At 37.2% G+C, this 12122-nt stretch overlaps 1 long non-coding RNA gene across 10 annotated transcripts in view; it reads left to right on the forward strand.

The window, feature by feature from the left end:
• LOC130141732 (uncharacterized) overlaps nt 1-12122 on the forward strand; it is an 85179-nt gene that overhangs the window by 17420 nt on the left and 55637 nt on the right. The window lies entirely within an intron of this gene.

A 12122-nucleotide genomic window follows, 5' to 3' on the forward strand; every position in this document is an offset into this window, starting at 1 on the left:
CATTTGTTTGCATGTTATTATAGGACATTACAGAAGAACTGCCATGCAATTTCAACTTGGATATAATTTTAGGTTCTTTATTCTCAAGCCTGCATTTAGCTGATTCTTTTTGTGCTCTGTTTGGCACTGGGTTTCTCTGCTTCACATGTCGCATCTAGATACCTGTCGATTCACTGCAAATGTTAGCTAATATGAACCACAGTTTTCTGGGTGCTGTCACTGTTCCTACATGAAGCAAATAGGCTAATGAGAGACAGTATCACTACGCTTTATACCCAACTTCATCTTCATTTTGCTGTTCTAGACTTGCACAGATTTTTGCAAAAAATAAGATTAAATGATGTTTTGAATTTTCTAGATCTCTTCTCAATAGGGTGACTGCTTCACCAGTAGCACAGCAGAATTACCAACCCAGACATTCTGCAGTGGTTGTGTTCTTCTGTACTTTCTATTTAGCTCTTATTTGGAAAAATCTATTTTGCCTATTTTTTGCTGTGTCATTCTCTGTTGACCTATGGCACACAAAAACCATGCATTCACTCAACATCTTAGCTCTTGAGGATATCCTCATGTCCATTAGTGAGTGATCATATAACTACATTGCTGACTGCTCATTGCTCAGAGTCCAAAAAGTGCACAATTTGATAGAGTCTTACATCTTTGTGAAATATCTGTTTTTGAATTCTGTCTGCATCAAAAGAATTGGAAAAAATTAATTCCCAGAACTCTTCAGTAGCTTCAGACAAGTTAACACCAATGTAATTTGGCTAATACCATGCATACTAAATACTCAAAATTTTCTTTCTGTATTTTCAGGAATGAGTCTAGAATGCCATTATTTTCCTTATCCTGCTACACTGACTTCATAAATCCTATTATGAAATGCTTGTTTTTCTGTTCATCATCCCAACCTCTGCTCCTCAGTCCATTTCTGACCGGTGTCTTCCACATCCTTCAAATGTGGACCACAAAATTCAACAGAGAGGTAGTTTCCTCTACTAAATTGCACAAGAGGTAAAACTTTCCCTACTTGATGTTCTTCAGTTTATGCTCATAATTGTTACATGAGCTTTCTTTGCTGCAGATTACTCTGACAGCTATGCTGATGTAACTATCTACAATGACCCATATACCTTCCTTTGAATCACTGCTTTCCAAAGGCCATTTTAACCACTCTTGAGGTATAGCTTGCATTCTTGGTTTCCAGATGGAGAACCGTAATTTGGGCTGCTTTAGGATTTCTTTAACCAAGTAATTCAGCTTATTATTTATGACCCACTGCACAGTTAAATTTCTGCCATATGTCCAGCCTCCTTTTTGGCTTCACTTTAGGCTTGAAACGGATGAACATTTTACTCCATTTCCATTAACTAGCAGTTAATTTTTGACAGAAAGTTTTAATAATTGTGTTCAGTTTGCATCTCTTGCCAGTCTTTGGTCAGAGTAAAATAATAATAAAGCCATGTGCGTTGTTCACTGGTGTGTGTTAGCTATGGAACCCGAATAACAATAATATTGTATGACACAGTATTGCTAAAAATTTTTCACTGGCTATGTTCTTGTACTAAATACACAAATTTTGTTTGAATAAGTAGTTGACAAATGAAGATATTGATTTTAATGTCATTTCACCAAGGTCTCAATAAAGAAAAAAATGTAGGCAACAGGATTTGTATAAAATTAGTAGACAGAAGCATTCAATATATACATTACATTTAATGTCTTTATGCATTATATCACTGGAGCACCTACTCTAAATTGCTTTGGACAGAAATGCTGTCATATGAAGAGGAAACTAAAAACTTCCCATGTTTGACAAGAGTGATTTTAATTATTGTTATTCCTTTGCAAAAGACTATTAAAAAAAAAAACAGAAAGAACTTTAAACATGTATCAGACAGTAGCCAGAACAAAAAATAAGATTAGGAGCAACGAAAAGGAGCAAAATGATAGTAAGGTTGGAAAAATGAACATTATGTAAAAAAGAATCCAAAATTCACAGTCAGAAAACAAAATGAAAGAGGAACTCACCTGAAAAGCACATAAGGCTCATAGAATTAAACTTAGTTTTTAAATGGGAAGTTTTGTGATCTATATATCTGGGCTGTCTGCATAATTTTCACTAGAATATTTCCTGTAATTCACTAGAATATTTCCTCATGGTGTTGCCCAGTAGGAAGCTCAGGGTCCTAAACTGGTGTAGTTTGGCCTTCTTTTTAAAAGATACCTGCAACTATAGGTAATACTGTACATATATGTATTACTAATGTTTAGATCATTTACCTAGAAGCAGAAATGTTGGAAGGATTTTCTGGCTCATTGTGAGGGGTTTGCTGTCAGCGTTTCCCTTCACAGTAGACTAATCATCAAATTATAAAACAGTCAAAAGGAAAGAAGACTCCAACATATGAGTTGTTAACCCAATATACTGTCTCCATCTAGATCAATAGTGGTCATCAATATAGAGTGATCATCCCATGGTATACTTCTAGCAGTCTGGACGATTGCTTTTCAAAGGTTGTATTTAATAACCACCAGTAAATGTAAAATAATCAATGACTTGCATAACCCTGTTTTGAACCTGTTTACCTTTTTGGCCTTTACAACATCTTGTTATGAAGAGTTGTACAACTGAACTATATGAATTATGATTTGATTGATTCACACACAATATCCTCACTTTAAGGACCCCTTCATTCTTTTAATACAAGTAATACACTCAGTAAGTATTATTTCTTATCCTCTGCACTGTACCATTCACTAGTTAATTTCTTTCCATGTGCTTTGCTCCTGCCATTCTCTCTTCCAAGTTAACTTGTCCTGACTACTTTGTACAGAATGTAAAAAAAAAAAAAAAAAAAAACCACCAGGAAAATGTGCACACTTGGATATGTCATTTAGATGTTTTTCAGGCAGGTGCCAACTGACTTCTGAGTTTTCCTAAGACTGGCAATGGTGGTCACAGAAATAGAGACTTCTGGGGTCATTTTCTTAGACTTAGTTAAAGTGTATCCAGTTAAGTTTGGAATTGACACAGACCTCCCATATATAAAGACACTAAGGAGTTAGAAGGAACAAATAGTTTATGTCTGATGTTAGTTCTACTATCTTGTGCATATTATTTTTAGTAAGAGAAGAGAAATTCCACCCTTTCTTGAACTTTGTCAGCTTATCTTTCTCAGGTTTTTGCTAAGTGTTTTAAATGAAAGAGAATGGTTGTTTACTGTTGTAATAGTGGGGCTATTGTCATGCAGTTCTCTTCTCATTCTCTCTAGGTCTTTTACCTTCCTTTCTGTTTTGTTGTTTTTGGTTGTTTTTTTTTTTTTACCCAACGGTTTTTATCTTTTGCTAATGCTCAAGTCTTCATTATGCTCTTTAAAACTTCTTTCCTTCTACAGTGCTCCTTTTGTTATATATAATGGGTCAAAATGATCTCTGGCACAAAGCCACAGTATTAAACCAGGAATTAATATGGACCAGTATTCTTAGCATGAAAAATGCTTACAGTCATTTGAACACCAAAGATAAGACAGAGAGGCATATTTCTAAAATCTTTGCAAATGAAAGAGACAGGGCTGCTCTTTAAGGGAGTTTCAACTGAACATAGAAACAGACTGAATGCAATCAATCAAAAGAGATTTATTCAGGAGTCATAAATTAGGCTCTACCTTACATTCCTTCTGTCTCCCTTTCTTATATATCATCTCTTGTCCTGACATTCAGTCTGAAGTATTTCCTCCAGCCAGTAAAGAAAGATTTTCCAAACTCAAGAGTCCAATTAGGAAAAACGTTCCCCTGCCTTTCAGCATTGCATTATCTGAACCAGCTCCCTCCAGAGCACCCTCTACAATGGAGGCATTTATAACTGAAAGTATCTCAGTAGGAAAGGGTACTCACTTATTGTATGAAAAATTGAAAACTACAGACTGAACGCAGGCACAGCTTCAGTGCTGCAGTGTACCTGCTTTGTGTCTGTTTTATGACTGAGGCAGTATTCAACCAATGTAAGGAACAGACAGGGTAAAGATGGGCTGGAAAGTTCGATAAAAAGTAAGAAAAGTGGTTCCAGACCAACTGCTATGAGAAGGATCCACAGTTGCAAGTGCTCATTCCAATTTTCAGTAAGGAATTACTTCAGCAGCTTTTGTTTTAATGATTCCCTTGGCTTTTGAAACTGCCACCTTCACTGGCACTTCCAATTCCTGCAACAGCTTCTGTTCTGTGAGTTAGCTGGTATCTCCTGGTCTGTAAGGGAAAGATTTTAAAATAACAGACTTTAGTCTCTTTCCCTCTATTCCCTCTGTTGTCAAGGTTTTGTCAACAATCACAAGAGGTAGAAACATTCTCAGTTGCTTGTTCATCATACTGTGATGAATGGTGCTCTTAGCTGTGCTGGCACAGATGTCTGTGCATCCACACTGTCATCTGGCAGTGAACTTATTGGGCTTTGAAAACACTTTTTCCTGTCTCCTTCTCTCTCTCTCTCTCTCTCTCTCTCTTTTCTCCCAGGTAAACTTCAAGCCAGAGCAATTGGCCAGATTTGCTCCCAGCAGAGGCATAGGAGTGGTTCTGCTGGAAGAACTGTAAGGTTAATATGGTCCACAGACAGGAGTGGATAACCTCAAAGAAGTCAATATTTCTGCCGAAGCCTGAAACACCAAGAAATGGTGCTTTATAAATGACACCAAAGGTTGGGAACACAGACCCCATGTATTTTAATTACATGACATATAATTTAACTGTCTGTTGGAGGTTGTAGGCATATGCTGGAGAGATGCTGCAGTATATTTACTCTGTTTACAGGTTTCTAGGCTCGATAAACTTATGCTGTAGTTGTTCTAGAGTTCCTTATATACCCTTCTTTAGACATGGCATTTCTGTCTAATCATCAATTAAAAAAAAACTAGGCAAGATCTAATTCTGTTACTTCCTTTCAGTTTGTCTGTGCTATTGGTATTCTCCACCTTTCCCATCATTGTAAGTTCATTTGTTTTCCTTGTGACAGCTGATGTCAAACTGATCTGTATTTATCATCTCACCTTCAATATTTGCTGGGATGTGCCACAATTAGAGCAGCTGACATTTTGCTGTAGGCAGAACCAGAATTATATTGTGTGCATTCTCTGTGGGTTACTTGTCTGGCTACCCTTTACAAACACACAGTCATTTAGATTAATTGCTAAGCAGTTCTGTATTCTGTGTTGACACAACACACCACTTATTTTGGGTCCCGGGTTTGGTTCCTGCTCCTCCCTACTACACAGAGGTAGTGTGCCTGAGGCAGTAGAGAAATATCAGTGATAGAAGTTAGAAGGGGCAAGATGATAGAAATCTAAATCAGAAACTGAGAAATTACTCAGACCATTTCTGGCTCGTCAAAAAGAAGTTAGAAGGGGCAAGATGATAGAAATCTAAATCAGAAACTGAGAAATTACTCAGACCATTTCTGGCTCGTCAAAATGTTGTGACACACAGTTCTGAATCGTTGAGAGGTTGACGGTTGCAGCAACATCTGTACTATGCATCCCTGGTCCAGGCAGATCTCAAAGATCTGAGTACAGCGGTTGGGCTGAGCACAAAATACTGTACCTCTTGAAGACACAGAGCTCAGAGGGAGCGTATCAGCAAACTGTGTATCAGGGAAGAAAAAAAATGGCTTAGAAGAGGATAAAATAGGTGAAGGTGCAAATCTATTTTTGTTTCACGGAAATAATTTACAAGAAAATTCTATGACTTCAGGGTAAGAATTTTACTAGTTTGGAGAAGATACTAAGAAGGAAATTAACTCCATCCCAGCTGAAACCAGGACAATAATTTGAAAGAAATCTTGCTGACTTGGGATCTGAAGAAAGAGCATGAAACCCAAATCATATTTTTATAACTTCCAAGAAGCTTTGGATAAGCATCTGAACTTAAAGTTCACCTGAACTTTTAGTGCTAAGCCTTCACTGGTTTGAACACATGATCACTGTATTTGCAACATTGTCAGATCTACTGTCCAGTCATATTGTGTCACATGGAGTTTCATGTCATCAGGCATGATAGATGGAGCTATGCCATGTCAATGCCTGATGGAAACTAGCAGAATGTGGTATAGTAATAAGAAAAAATGTTCAGCATGTTAACATCTTTGTGAACCAAGTGAAAACCACCATACAAGTACCTAGGTTTCTTACATGAAGTATCTCTGGCTGAGGAAGCAGATGTCTTTTCATGTTTCATTTCTTTATAATGTATTTGGAAGCATCTCTGCTTTGTTAGAACTGCTACGCTGGTCATATGATGATGATTTAATGAGGTGGTAGTGGATCAGCTGGCATCGTGGCTCCAACAAAGTGGCTTTCAGCAGTTTAGAGTCAGCAGGTTAGAGAATGGAGTCCACAACCTCAACTAACAAAAAATGGTTACCATAATAAATGAATGGTCTCTCGAGCCTTCAGGATGCAGTGCTGTGTTAACCTCTGGACATCCTGCTCACATTTACAGTCGTTGTTTGTGTTCATTTAACTTGGCTAAGCATCTAGTCACAACTTCTTCAATTGTTTCTCCAGAGCACCTGTAACATCTCATGTTCCTTGAAAACGTATAAAGACTAAATTTTTCTTCAGGCTGTTTTCAAGAAAAGTTGTGTTGCCTGCATGAAATTAGTCAATTCAGTTATTTAGTCTGTGTATATACTGTGCAGGAGGGTAAAAGCCACATGAAACATATTTCTGTACATGGGCAACATCTTTCAAAAAGGAGATTAAAATCTTGAATTCCAGCTGTTCGAGTTAGACACCAATATTTACTGTCTACAATTATATTTATATTTTCAGTTTGCTTTGAAAAAGGGAAATTCAGGTGGAAAGCAAAAATGCTGTAAGCTATTGCTAGCCACAGCTGGGGAGAAGTTAGGGACAGACAATGAAGTCAATGGTTAGAAATAACAATTCGCATTTTCATCTATCTCTAAATATTTAGAACTCTATGCACATTTTATCTTTTTTTTATTTTTTCTTTAGAGTAAGGAAGGGATTGTAGTGAGAAAAATTACCTTCTGTTGGAATCATTGTTAGAATTATGCACACAAGTAGTTCGTGTCTGCAGCAGAAACAGCAAATTTCGAAGTGAGTACAGGCTGAGAACAATTGCCCCAAATTTAACTTAATTATCATAATTTGCCTTTTTTTTGGTGTTTAGTGCTTAAGGTGACATTTGAAAGCTTGTTAAATGGCAAACAAGTATACGTAAACTCAAAGGTGTATTGTGCCATTGTGAAGTAGAACAAATTCAGAATAATGCATCCTTCCAGTACCTCACAAAGAGGTTAGATAAACTAGAGTGTCTGGGGCTAGTTAATTTAATTACATGCTCACTGCACATAGACTCAGTTAAGACTCAGACTCCAGATTTGGTCATAAGCTTAACATTAAGGATAAACATTATAGATTAAACCTCCCCATGTGTTTAACCTAGCCTGAGAAATAAATATGTAGTTTTCCTTTCCCAGTGAACATTTTTTATAGGCTTCTGTTTGATCATCTTTGGCATGTAACTCCTTTTACCTTCCAGCCTTTCTTTTTGGTGGGCTTTGCTGGTTGTCTTGTTCATTGTCTGCTTAAACAATCAGCAAAAGTTAGGTTTGTCTGCTGACTATTTCAAATTTATTGGTCCATGTTCAGAAAATGAGAATTTTGTTCCTCAAACAGAAAGTAACATTTCAACAATTGGTTCATTTATCATCAAGACAAAAACTAGATTGCTTGAGAAAATGAACCATTTCACTATGGCCAAGGTGTTAATGCCTAACTATTCTGAAAGGAGGCTGGGACTCCAAACAGTAATGGTGTTATGTGGTCTAAAGATATACATGGGGCAAGGTCTGTCAGAAGAGCTACTAATTTGTATTAAGTCAGCTAATATACTTACAGTCAGTAGCAGGCACTCATTACAACATCACTCTGGTTGGTCCACTGTCTAACCCCAAGCCATAAGCTCAGGGCTGGCTCATCACTCATCCCTAGGCAGGGCGCCATGCATCCCTGGTGCTCTGTCACATGAATGGCAACTTCCCACCCTTGCTGTTCTGGTCTACTTTTCCTAAAGTGTCTGTATCCAGCTATGGCAGCACTCCAGCTGTTGTAAGCCATCCCACCACGTCTCTGTGATCCCAAAGAGATCGTAGCCCTGCAATACCAAGCAGATCTTCAATTCCTCCTGTTCATTGCCCATGCTGTGTGTGCATTAGCGTACAGGCACTTCAGATGGGCTCCGCTCATGCTGATTTCCCAGGAAAAGTGTGAACATATTCACCATCATGCTGTCCTGTCTGCATTTCTTTATTTGTGTGTATAATCTTGGGGTGGCCTCCTTTCAGCCCTGGTTTCTTGGTTACGAGGTCTCACTTGTCCACAGCACCCTGCACACTTTGCTTGCCAACCTATGTATTTTCTTGGGTGTTTTTTAATGAAGGCTATTACCAATCCTGGTCATTGTGAGTGCAAACTAACATCAGAGAACATACATCATGGGTGAAAACTGGCAGCAGGGCTAGAACTGACATCCATTTATGCTGTACGTAACTTGTAACATTGGCAAAATAAATGTGCTTACATCATTAGATGAACAATACAGGATCTTAAAGACTAGTAATGGTCATCTTTCAGGGTTATCTTGGGTATTTGATGGAAGCTGTGTGTTACTTTCCTACTACTCTAACCAACAGCACCTGATAAACAAGGACAATATTCCTATTTAAATGGGAAGATCTAGTAACTTATTCTATATGAACTTACAGAAAAAAAGAGTTACTGTATGTTTGTTTTAAGTTTAATTTAATTTTCATTTAGAAGTCCTAGTTCAGACTGTAGCACCATGTTTGTGTTGTGCTTTCACTTGAGCCTCACAGCCTTTATTACCTTTTAATTCATTATCTGAGCCGTCAAATATGTTGGACGATAACACTTTAAATATTTGGGCTATATGTATCTTAGATTGCATGTTCTTCCCAATAGTCCAGACATGGGATGACTTGGAATAATAGTAATTTAGAGCTGGCTTCAAGACAGATGCTATGACTAGATACTAAAAAATTGCCATGCAGTTCATCATCATTTAATATGCATATTAGATGTAAACCTCTGTTCATTCAAATGAGTTATCTTAGTTTCAAATAGTATATCAGTCAAAAGTAGTAATGAAAGAGATGAACCACTCCCTGCGTGGTTTTTGGGTTGATTTCTTTGTTTGTTTCCTGCCACTGATTACAGTACCAGTTGTCAATTCCTAAATTTCTAGCTTTCAAGAAATCTTCTAAGGTGCTTGGAGGTTAATGTTACATACCCACCGAAGTTTTAGACTTGGTTTGAAGAAAATTCTAGATTTATCTTTTCAATTTCAGTACTTTGACAACAAAAAAAGGATATTAGTTAGGTTTAATTCTGTAGTGTGCATTTTGTGCCATACATCTTCCCACTTTTGTCATTCTGAAATGGGGTGTGATACAGACGGTAGAAGAAATAACTTGAAGAGGGCTGCTGACAGTCTGAAAGAACCTTCAAGGCTACTAAATGTTTCCTTTCAGAGCTTCAATATGTATGTTACACATACATAAATTTATATTGTACTCTTGCATATTTAGGTCCTCAGATTACTGGGTATTTAGACCAGGAAGCAAACAACAAGAAATAATTTTAACCTAGAGTAGCCTCATGCTTCAAAGGAACCAGAAAAGTTTGCCATGGCAACTTGGGAAGGGTACATTTTTGTTTTTGAGAAGGAATGTTCTATGTCCTAGCACAGGAAAGGTGCAAACTAAGTCTTTTCTTCACTTCTGAGAAAAAGAATAAAGTGTCCCTCTTCAATGGTATATGCACTGTGGTGTTTGACAGCATTGTTTTTAGAGTTTGACAAGTACCTGAGTAGTGATAAGGCTGGGTAGCAAGGAGGCTAAGGGGGGATCTGAGAGCTTACAGCAGTTTGAAAGGCAGTCACAGAGCTGACACAAGTTGTACTCTTCTCAAGTAGCACCAGATGAGATAATCAGGGGCAACAGCTGCAGGCTGCACTTTGGGACATTTAAGTTGCCTTGCTCTGAGCCGAAGGGCTGACATAGGTCCCTTCTGACCAACGTTTCTGTGCTTCTAAGAAGAGGAAATGCACCATACCAAATTATTATATGGTTTAATACAGTGTTACCTTCTTGTTATATTTTGTCAAATAACTGTATTAAAATTCTGAGCTTTAACCTACTAATGACAAGGTTTCTATCTTCTCACTATTTCACATAGTCATCTCATGACACCAACTCAAAACTTTTCTTTTGTTGTCAAGTACAGCTCTACAAATAGGAAGACATAAATATACTAGACTTAGAGATTCATAGACTGTGATGCCGTGAAGGGCAGCTGTCAGCATCTAATCTAACCACCTGACTGCAAGGATTTTTCAAATTATTACTTGTGTGAACTAGACACATCATTTAGAAAAAGTTTCAAATGCAATATGGCATTTCCAGCGAACTTGTAAGACGTAATTGCAACAGTGACCATGTCTTTTCAGTCTTTACATTTCCTCACTCATCAAATTAATTCAGACATTATCATCAGCGATTTGATGTTTCTTTATATTCTCCATTGATAAATATATCAATTAACATAAATCTGAGATCCTATCCCATATATTCCTCATTAGACATAGAATCTTCTGATAATCATTCACTGTTCACAACCCTATGTAGACCTATCCATTAATCTTTTCCAATCTTAATGTTTGCTTTTTTGGTTTTTTTACCTAAGTACTTCCTTTCAGAGTCACATCTCATTTTGAAAAACATACCATGATTTGTTTTTCCATGTAATCTTTCCCCTTTTCTTTCTTCTGATGAGGTTTCCCACATATTTTATCTGTGGTGATTTCATTTTGATGTGCTCAAAAAAGTGGGGACATTAGCTCAGCTCAGGGTCAGCCATAAGCTCATCCTCTGATCTCTCCCCAAACTGATGAACATAGTTAAATCTGATGTCCTTTGAACCTCAGACTGATTTCGTCTGAAGCTTTTCTCAATATATCTTGCTTTATTTGAAATAGCTCAGTCAAATTCTGTTTCTAGTAATGAAAAAGACACTCACCACCCACCCATCCCACCTCCCTGAATATAGCTTTAAAAGCTGTCTAGAAGTTTGAAGGGAGCTTATGGGAATAAAGGTACATTTTGCTTGAATCATGACAAATGAAGATGTGGTTAGCTATGAACAAAATTAGTGAAGAACCAGTGTAAAAAACTACTTTCAGATAATTGTGCAAATCAGATTCTTCTGTCTTCTTATTAATTTAACAAATAATTGATTTTCTTCTAAAGCACTGATGCTGGTTTCCATTTGCAACATATAAGCTGGCTATCTTCAGCTCTCTTTCCTTAACTGTAATGGAAAGGTTTTTATATCTATAGGTTCATCTTCTGAAGTGTGACCAAATGACAGTATATGAATTTTCAAAAAGTGGTCCTGATGTGGACCACAGCATCTTTAAGTGATGGAACTTCTCCTTAAAGATGTCTTAAGATATTTGCTGATAGAGATTTGATTTTTTTCAAGCTTAATTTTTTAATAGGAAAAAATACCTAGGAATATTTTCATGTATTCCTAATTATATTTGCATACTGTTCTAACATATTTCTCCTAGAACTGTGATGAAAAAGTCCAGATACTGATCTCAACTTTATTGTGTAAGGCAAGTAACTGGGTGGAATCATTCTGCATTTGTATTGCTCAGCTAAGAACAGAGGGTACTGTTCTTAATGGTTAGTAACTCTTAAAATCATACCCAACTGTTTATATTACCTTTTTCCTGAAGTTTGAGACCTCCGATGCAGTGATTTAGAAAACTGCACGAGGGAAGCATCACGTGCTTAGTCTTTATTGCTGCATCGTATACCAGGTCATTAATCATTAGTAGAAAGAGTAAAGGTCCCAATTTAGTGCCCTGGGGAGACATCTCCATTAATCAGTTGCCAATTGGAGGGGACACAATTGACTTTAACCTGCTGGCTATGGTCCATAGGAAAAGCTCTGACCCATTTAATCAGCCTGGAATGTGTTCCATAACCTTTCAGGTTGGATCATCAAATGTCAAGTTCTGTT

Source organism: Falco biarmicus, chromosome 1 (assembly GCF_023638135.1).
Source record: "Falco biarmicus isolate bFalBia1 chromosome 1, bFalBia1.pri, whole genome shotgun sequence".
NCBI classification, from domain to species: domain Eukaryota; kingdom Metazoa; phylum Chordata; class Aves; order Falconiformes; family Falconidae; genus Falco; species Falco biarmicus.